The 10,180-nt window shown below is 39.7% G+C and overlaps 1 protein-coding gene across 14 annotated transcripts in view; it reads right to left on the bottom strand.

The window, feature by feature from the left end:
* Nucleotides 1–1,774: 1,774 nt before the first annotated feature.
* Nucleotides 1,775–10,180, bottom strand: part of THSD1 (thrombospondin type 1 domain containing 1) — a 48,859-nt gene continuing 40,453 nt past the window's right edge. For all 14 annotated transcript variants that reach the window (XM_067713141.1, XM_067713142.1, XM_067713130.1 and 11 more), the window contains one exon: nucleotides 1,775–2,049. The gene's annotated coding sequence lies outside the window, so the exon portion shown is untranslated. The remainder of the gene's footprint in view (nucleotides 2,050–10,180) is intronic.

Here is a 10,180-nt window from a genome sequence, read left to right as displayed (position 1 = left end):
CCAAAAATGTTGTCTTCCTTCCATCTTCAACATTAAAATGGCTCCACAAAAGTTCACCAATTTTGATGGTTTTTTTAATGCATGTTGCTGATATGACAGCTGTCACGATACAATGTAACAAAATTGTTTCGAATGAATTTAAAGACAACTAAGCACTACTAGAGCCATCTTACGGGAAAAAAATCGAACGAACCTTTTGGCCAACTCAATAGTAGAAGACGAGGCTGTGAAGATGGCAGGGGTCAGATTATGCAGGGTTTAGTAGGCTGCATTAAGAATGCTAGATTTGGGAATTCCCTGGTGGTCCAGTGGTTAGGACTCTGTGCTTTCACTGTCGAGGGTCCGGGGAACTAAGACCCCACAAGCTGCTCAGACAAAAAAAAAAAAAAAGGTAGGTTTTATCTTAAGATAAGTGCATCCAACTAATGATTTTAGGAGGCCAATTTATACTGTCCATTGTTTCAGGGGAGGAGATGGAAGTATATAAAGGAAGAAGCAGACACATCTCCTGAGCAAGGTTTTGGAGAGATGGGCATGGCCTTAGTCGGGCTAGAGATGGAGAAACATGGGCTTATTTGAGAGATTTGGAAACAGAATTTGAGCTCACAGCATCTATCAAATGAATTTCTATGTTAAAAAAAATAGAGCAAAATTTCAAGAAAATTTCCAAGCACTATTTTTGAAATCTTAAGTTTACCATTTTTTTTGGTGTGGGCTAATTTTCTGTGAGTCATTAAAGGTATGGCCAGGACAGCTAAAAGAAATGAGACTAAGGAGAAAAGGTAAATTAAAAAAGCAAAGAATAGGACAGAAAAAGAGATTACTCATTTAATTTCAAGGATTAGGAAGCCAGTCCTAAAATGGAGAAGTGGAATGTCAATGAATGATACCTTATTGTAGCCAAGTCTCATTAAGTTTTCTAAAAGGATGGGCTCAGAGGAGACCTATTTCTTCTCTTGGTTTCACATCTGCCTCTTTGATGAAATAGGGAAACATTCAAGCCCTTTACCACATAGTGGTATAGAAATGCTGCTGTCCCCAAAATACATTTCATAACACGAACGTATGCATCTGAAATCATTTTAAAATACAATTTTTTTTACAGTGAAATAGGTCAGGCAGAGAAAGACAGATAGTATATGATATCACTTATATGTGGAATCTAAAAACCTGAACTCATAGAAACAGACTAGAATAGTGATGACCAGGGGCTGAAGGGGGGTGGGGGGAAAGGAGGTGTTGGTCAAAGGGTACAAAATACCAGTTACAGGTTGAATAAGTTCTGGGGATCTAAGGTACAGCATGGTGATTATACTTAATAATACTCTATTATATACTTGACAGTTGCTAATAAAGTAGATTGCAAATGTTCTCACCACAAAAAAGAAATGATCATTATGTGATGTGATGCAGGTGTTAGCTAATTCCATGGTGGTAATCATTTTGCAATAAGCATTTCAAATCAACACTTGTACATCTTAAACTTATACAGTGTTATATGTCAATTATATTTCAATAAAGCTGGAAAAAATAATAAAACACATATATTTCATTGACTCATCCAACCAGGATCTACCAGTGGCAGTGCCAAAGGATAGTATAAGGAGGCTTTAGTCACCCCCATAATCTCCTACACTGACCCCATCAAATTCCCCCAAAATATACAATCTAAAGAATAAGATGCGTGCTCTACAAATGAAGTTCCAGACCTATCTGCTAACCCCATTGAGTGAGTTTTCTAGGGCTGCTGTAATAAGTTCCCACAAACTGAGTGTCTTAAAACAACAGAAATTTATTCTCTCACAGTTCTGGAAGCCAGAAGTCTAAAATCAAGATGCTGGTGATGGCGGATTCCTTCCGGAGTCTCTAGGGGAGAGTCTGCATCTCACCTAGCTGGTGGCTGCTGGCAATTCTTAGTGTTTCTTGGTTTGTAGACACATCACTCCAGTCTCTGCCTCCATCTTCACATGGCCTTCTCTTCTGTATCTCTCTGTTCTTCTCCTTTTTTTGTTCCTTATAAGGCCATTCATCATTGGATTTAGGGTGCACCTTAAATTCAGAATGATTTCATCTTGAGATCCTTAATTTAATTATTATATATCTGCAAAGACTCTACTTCCATGTAAGGTCACATTCACAGATATGTGGGCTAGGACTGGGGCATACATTTTTGGAACCATAATTCAACCCACTACCCCCACCTGTCAATCTGATTGCTGTCTCTGAATCTCTCCTAGAGAAATTCTGGAGAAGCCTCTGAGGGTGCCCTAGTTCTCACCTGCAGTTCACCACAAACAATAAAAATAATTACCAACTAATGAGTATTTACCAGTGACAAGCACTGTATATGTATATCTATATATGAAGAGCATTTATATTTTAAATTAATCACTGTTGTTAAAGTCATACTTGTACATAAATTTTAAAAAGCAAATAGTATGGGCTTCCCTGGTGGCACAGTGGTTAAGAATCCGCCTGCCAATGCAGGGGACACGGGTTTGAGCTTTGGTCCGGGAAGATCCCACATGGCTCATAGCAACTAAGCCTGTGCACCACAACTACCGAGTCTGCACTCTAGAGCCCGCGAGCCACAACTACTGAGCCCGTGTGCCACAACTACTGAAGCCCACGTGCCTAGAGCCCATGCTCTGCAACAAGAGAAGCCACCACGATGAGAAGCCCACGCACCGCAATGAAGAGTAGCCCCCTACTCGCCGCAACTAGACAGAGCCTGCGAACAGCAGCGAAGACCCAACGCAGCCAATAAATAAATAAATTTATTTTTTTAAAAAAAGCAAATAGTACTACAAGACTTCTAATGAAGAACAGAATCCCGCTTCACCCTTCTCTAGTGCCATCCTGTTCCCCAGAGGAAACTACCTCAGTTCATTTAAATTTCTTCTAATATTTACATCCAAAATTATAAATAAAATCCTTATGCTACTATTTCTTGATTTCTCTATTTCAGACAGCATTTTACTAACTTCCTATTATGGACAATGAGAATTCAGCCTCACTTCCTTCATTTCTTTCCCCCATGCTCTCAGTAAGGTATACGACAATTCTGTTTACTACTGAGCCAAAGAGGCCTATGATCATGATGGGGTTTTTTGTGCAAATTTGTTTTTCCTGGAGTTATTAATTGCCTTGTTTAAGTTTTCAATGTATTTACAATTGTTATTTCCAATTGTTACTTACAATTGTAAGTACTTACAATTGTAAATTGTTATTTCCAATTGTTACTCTCAAAATCATTGTAAAACCTCTCTTACTTTTGTCATGGTCAAATGTATCAGATGATCTATCGATTCCATTTTTCGGGGCTGAGGGGACTTTTTCCCAGAGCTGCCTATTGTCCTGCTCCAATCAAGGCCTCATGCACAGCTGTCCCGGCACTTCCCTTCTGCATCTATTGGGAATTCCTTCTGTTTCTCTTCGATATTGGAGTCTTCATTTCCTGCCCTTATGTGTCTTCCTTTATCCTGGTTTACTTGCCCATTTCATAAAGCACATTATCCAGTAACTTCTTGAGATAGAAATCACAGGAAATAAAACTTTTTAGACCTTTTATGTCTGAAAATGACTTGATTGATATTTAATTTGATATAGAATACTTCAATGAAAAACTTTTTCCTCTACGTTTTCAATAGTTGTTTCATTGTCTTATTAACTTCAGATCTGTAGTTAAGAAGTCTAATTTTGAGTCTAATCTGCCCCAACACATTTTTTTAGCCTGTCTCCGTTTTCAGCCCTTATTCTTCACCCCTGCTCTGCATGGTGTTTGGTACTGCCAAATCCTAAGCTTTTCCAGTGTTCTCTGGAGCAAATCGGTTTCTTCCTATTGGCATCACTCTCCTCAGGCACTTAGGTTCAACTTCCAGCTTATCAAGTCAACTACTATTCCTCCACCCAGGGGTGACCATGAAAATACTTAACCACTAGGAGAGCATGAGCACTGAATGGACCCTGCCTATAAGTAACCAATAGGGTCATACTAGTGTCAACTGATGAGTACCATTCAACTGTCTGCTCGGCTTCCATCCATTTTTTTGTCTCCAAACTCTGACAACATTTCTTGTTTACTGTTGTCTCCTTCCCATTCTGCTTGTCCTTAAGTGTATATGCCTTGTTGTATTCCTTTATTATCATTTGGTGTGATTTCAGCATGAGTAGAAATAAACGCATGCATTTAAAAGCTTTCTTTAGCAAAAAGTCTACAAGATGTTCTATTCTGTTATCACATTCGATCCTTACACCAACCTTATGTGAAAGGTATTATGAGCTTCACCTAATGTAAGGAAACCAAGGTGCACATAGGAGTTTTCAACTCCTCCTCAAGGTTGGATGGATAATTAGCATGGAACAAGATTCAGATCAGTTGGTCTGGTTCCAAAGTCCGCGCTCTTGCCTCCCAAAGAGCAAGCATCTCCCAAAGTCCATGGATGTAATTTCTATAGTTCTCTCTCCATATTAATATGCTTTCCCCAACCTTCTGCTAGTTTCATGTTTTTCAAAAGTGGATCAGCTGTCCACTTGTATCAGAAGCATTTGGGGGTGCTTGTTTCAAATGGGGATTCCTGGGTTCCACCCTGGATCTACTGTATCTCAATCTCAAGGAGGCTAGGAATTAGGATTTGCATTTTAAACTAGTTCCCCAGAAGATTATGATTCCCAGACACTTTAAGAAGCATTGCGCTAGTTAATGTATGCCTCTGCAAAGCAGTAACGCCCACCATTCCTTACTAGCCTGAATCCCTTTTGCTGTTGGGTGATGTATTTATGTCTTCATGAATCCAAGCTGTTTCACAGTAATATTAGAGAGGAGCATTTCAGATAATTGATGGCAATATTGAGGAGTAAACATTCAGAGTCACTTTTCCCAGTACAGAATATCTAAAAATGCTGCTACTGAAAAATCTAAATACACTACAACAGAAAAAAGCATATTTTTAAAAGCTAGACTGAGATAAAAATAGTAAGAGGACCAGAAAGAACCAGAAAACAAATCCAAAGGATAAGCTAATGTTCACACTGCTGCACTGCTGGTTGGAACATCCCAGGGAGCCAGTAGACAGAGCCTGAGGGCTGAGCAGGTGGGAGTCAGACTGTACCCCACACAAAGGCAGGCTGAAGAGGGCATCTCGATGAATGAACCAGGCCACGCACCGCACTAATGTTAGTCGTGAATCTGTTAGTAGGGAATACAGTGAATAAGTTTGTTGTGAGCTCTTCTGGGGGTAAGCTTCCTTTAGATACCACTCCAGAAGCCATGCACCGGAGAGGCAGATAAAGGAGGAGATTGGTTCAAGATGGCAGAGTAGAAGGACGTGCGCTTACTCTCCCTCGCGAAAGCACCAGAATCACAACTAACTGCTGAACAAACATCGACAGGAAGACACTGGAACTCACCAAAAAAGATGCCCCACATCCAAAGACAAAGGAGAAGCTGCAATGAGACCGTACGAGGGGTGCAATCACAATAAAATCAAATCCCATAACTGCTGGGTGGGTGACTCACAAACTGGAGAACACTTATACCACAGAGGTCCACCTACTGGAGTGAAGGTTCTGAGCCCAACATAAGGCTTCCCAACCTGGGGGTCTGGCAACGGTCGGAGGAACCTCGACAGAATCAGTCTTTGAAGACTAGCAGGATTTGACTGCAGGACTTCAACAGGACTGTGGGAAACAGAGACTCCACTCTTGGAGGGCACACACAAAGTAGTGTGCACATTGGGACCCAGGGGGAAGGAGCAGTGACCCCATAGGAGACTGAACCAGACCTACCTGCTAGTGTTGGAGGGTCTCCTGCAGAGGTGGGGGGTGGCTGTGGCTCACCATGGGGATAAGGACACTGGCAGCAGAAGTTCTGGGAAGTACTCCTTGGCATGAGCCCTCCTGGAGCCCACCATTAGCCACACCAAAGAGCCTGTGGCCTCCAGTGCTGGATCGCCTCAGGCCAAATAGTCAACAGGGAGGGAACTCAGCCCCACCCATCAGCAGACAAACAGAGTAAAGTTTTACTGAGCTCTAAGCACCAGAGCAACACCCAGCTCTACTCACCACCAGTCCCTCCCATAAGGAAGTTTGCACAAGCCTCTTAGATAGCCTCATCCACCAGAGGGCAGACAGCAGAAGCAAGAAGAACTACAATCCTACAGCCTGTGGAATGAAAACCACATTCACAGAAAGACAGACAAAATGAAAAGGCAGAGGACTATGTACCAGATGAAGTAACAAGATAAAACCCCAGAAAAACAACTAAATGAAGTGGAGATAGGCAACCTTCCAGAAAAAGAATTCAGAATAGTGTTAGTGAATATGATCCAGGACCTTGGAAAAAGAATGGAGGCAAAGATTGAGAAGATGCAAGAAATGTTTAACAAAGATCTAGAAGAATTAAAGAACAAACAAACAGAGATGAACAACACAATAACTGAAATGAAAAATATACTAGAAGGAATCAATAGCAGAATAACTGAAGCAGAAGAACAGATAAGTGACCTGGAAGACAGAATGGTGGAACTCACTGTCGCAGAACAGAATAAAGAAAATAGAATGAAAAGAAACGAAGACAGTCTAAGAGACCTCTGGGACAACATTAAATGCACCAAGATTAGCATTATAGGGGTCCCAGAAGGAGAAGAGAGAGAGAAAGGACCCGAAAAAATATTTGAAGAGATTATAGTCGAAAACTTCCCTAACATGGAAAAGGAAATAGCCACCCAAGTCCAGGAAGCGCAGAGAGCCCCAGGCAGCATAAACCCAAGGAGAAACACGCTGAGACACATAGTAATTAAATTGACAAAAATTAAGGACAAAGAAAAGTTATTAAAAGCAACAAGGGAAAAATGACAAATAACATAAAAGGGAACTCCCATAAGGTTAACAGCTGATTTCTCAGCAGAAACTCTACAAGCCAGAAGGGAGTGGCACGATATATTTAAAGTGATGAAAGGAAAAAACCTACAACCAAGATTACTCTGCCCAGCAAGGATCTCATTCAGATTTGATGGAGAAATCAAAAGCTTTACAGATAAGCAAAAGCTAAGAGAATTCAGCACCACCAAACCAGCTCTACAACAAATGCTAAAGGAACTTCTCTAGGTGGGAAAAACAAGAGAAGAAAAGGACCTACAAAAACAAATCCAAAACAATTAAGAACATGGTAAAAGGAACATACATCGATAATTACCTTTAGTGTGAATGGATTAAATGCTCCAACCAAAAGACACAGTCTCGCTGAATGGATACAAAAACAAGATCCATATATATGCTGTCTACAAGAGATCAACTTTAGACCCAGGGACACATACAGACTGAAAGTGAGGGGATGGAAGTAGATATTCCATGCAAAAGGAAATGAGAAGAAAGCTAGAGTAGCAATACTCACATCAGATAAAATAGACTTTAAAGAATGTTACAAGAGACAAAGAAGGACACTACATGATGATCAAGGGATCAATCCAAGAAGAAGATATAACAATTATAAATATATATGCACCCAACATAGGAGCACCTAAATACAAAAGGCAACTGCTAACAGTTATAAAAGAGGAAATCGACAGTAACACAATAATAGTGGGGGACTTTAACACCTCACACCAATGGACAGATCATCCAGACAGAAAATTAATAAGGAAACACAAGCTTTCAATGACACAATAGACCATATAGATTTAATTGACATTTATAGGACATTCCATCCAAAAACAGCAGATTACACTTTATTCTCAAGAGCACATGGAACATTCTCCAGGATAGATCACAGCTTGGGTCACAAATCAAGCCTCAGTAAATTTAAGTAAACTGAAATCATATCAAGCATCTTTTCCGACCACAACACTATGAGATTAGAAATAAATTACAGGGAAAACAACATAAAAAACACAAACACATGGAGGCTAAACAATATGTTACTAAATAACCAAGAGATCACTGAAGAACTCAAAGAGGAAATCAAAAAATACCTAGAGACAAATGACAACAAAAACACGACAGTCCAAACCTATGGGATGCAGCAAAAGCAGTTCTAAGAGGGAAGTTTATAGCAATACAATCCTACCTCAAGAAACAAGAAAAATCTCAAATAAACAATCTAACCTTACACCTAAAGGAACTAGAGAAAAAAAGAAAAAACAAAACCTGAAGTTAGTAGAAGGAAAGAAATCATAAAGATCAGAGCAGAAATAAATGAAATAGAAACAAAGAAAACAATAGCAAAGATCAATAAAATTAAAAGCTGGTTCTTTTAGAAGATAAACAAAATTGACAAACTTTTAGCCAGACTCATCAAGAAAAAGAGAGAGAGGACTCAAATCAATAAAATTAGAAATGAAAAAGGAGAAGTTACAACGGACACCACAGAAACACAAAGCATCCTAAGAGACTACTACAAGCAACTCTATGCCAATAAAATGAACAACCTGGAAGAAATGGAAAATTCTTAGAAAGATACAACCTTCCAAGACTGAACCAGGAAGAAATAGAAAATATGAACAGACCAATCACAAGCAATGAAATTGAAACTGTGATTAAAAATCTTCCAACGAAAAAAGCCAAGGACCGGACAGCTTCACAGGTGAATTCTATCAAACATTTAGAAGAGACCTAACACCCATCCTTCTCAAACTCCTCCAAAAAATTGCAGAGGAAGGAACACTCCAAAACTAATTCTACGAGGCCACCATCACCCTGATACCAAAACCAGACAAAGGGGCTTCCTTGGTGGCGCAGTGGTTGAGAGTCTGCCTGCCGATGCAGGGGACACGGGTTCGTGCCCCAGTCCGGGAAGATCCCACATGCTGCGGAGCGGCTGCGCCCGTGAGCCATGGTCGCTGAGCCTGCGTCTGGAGCCTGTGCTCCACAAGGGGAGAGGGCACAACAGTGAGAGGCCCACGTACCGCAAAAAAAAAAAAAAAAAAAAAAACAGACAAAGATACTACAAAAAGAAAATTACACACCAATATCACTGATGAACACAGATGCAAAAATCCTCAACAAAATACTAGCAAACAGAATCCAACAACACATTAAAAGGATCATACACCATGATCAAGTGGGATTTATCCCAGGGATGCAAGGATTCTTCAATATACGCAAATTAATCAATGTGATACACCATATTAACAAATTGAAGAATAAAAACCATATGATCATCTCAGTAGATGCAGAAAAAGCTTCTGACAAAATTCAACACCCATTTATGATAAAAACTCTCCAGAGATTTGGCACAGAGGGAACCTATCTCAACATAATAAAGGCCATATATGACAAGCCCACAGCAAACATCATTCTCAATGGTGAAAAACTGAAAGCATTTCCACTAATATCAGGAACAAGACAAGGATGTCCACTCTCACCACTATTATTCAACATAGTTTTGGAAGTCCTAGCCATGGCAATCAGAGAAGAAAGATAAATAAAAGGAATACAAATTGGAAAAGAAGAAGTAAAACTGTCACTGTTTGCAGATGACGTGATACTATACATAGATAATCCTAAAGATGCCACCAGGAAACTACAAGAGCTAATCAATGAATTTGGTAAAGTATCAGGATACAAAATCAATGTACAGAAATCTCTTGCAATCCTGTACACTAACAACGAAAGATCAGAAAGAGAAATTAAGGAAACAATCCCATTCACCATTGCAACAAAAAGAATAAAATACCTAGGAATAAACCTACCTAAGGAGGTAAAAGACCTGTACTCAGAAAACTATAAGACACTGATGAAAGAAATCAAAGATGACACAAACAGATGGAGAGATATACCATGTTCTTGGATGGCAAGAATCAATACTGTCAAAATGACTATACTATCCAAAGCAATCTACAGATTCAATACAATCCCTATCAAATTACCAATGGCATTTTTTTTTAGAGAACTAGAACAAAAAAATCTTAATATTTGTATGGAGACACTAAAGACCCCGAATAGCCAAAGCAATCTTGAGGGGAAAAAACGGAGCTGGAGGAATCAAACTCCCTGACTTCAGACTATGCTACAAAGCTACAGTAAACAAGACAATATGGTACTGGCAGAAAAACAGAAATACAGATCAATGGAACAGGATAGAAAGCCCAGAGACAAACCCACACACATAGATGGTCAACTAATCTATGACAAAGGAGGCAAGAATATACAATGGAGAAAAGACAGCCTTTTCAGTAAGTGG

This window comes from Pseudorca crassidens, chromosome 18 (assembly GCF_039906515.1).
Source record: "Pseudorca crassidens isolate mPseCra1 chromosome 18, mPseCra1.hap1, whole genome shotgun sequence".
Lineage (NCBI taxonomy): Eukaryota > Metazoa > Chordata > Mammalia > Artiodactyla > Delphinidae > Pseudorca > Pseudorca crassidens.
This window is presented reverse-complemented; position numbering and strand designations above follow the sequence as displayed.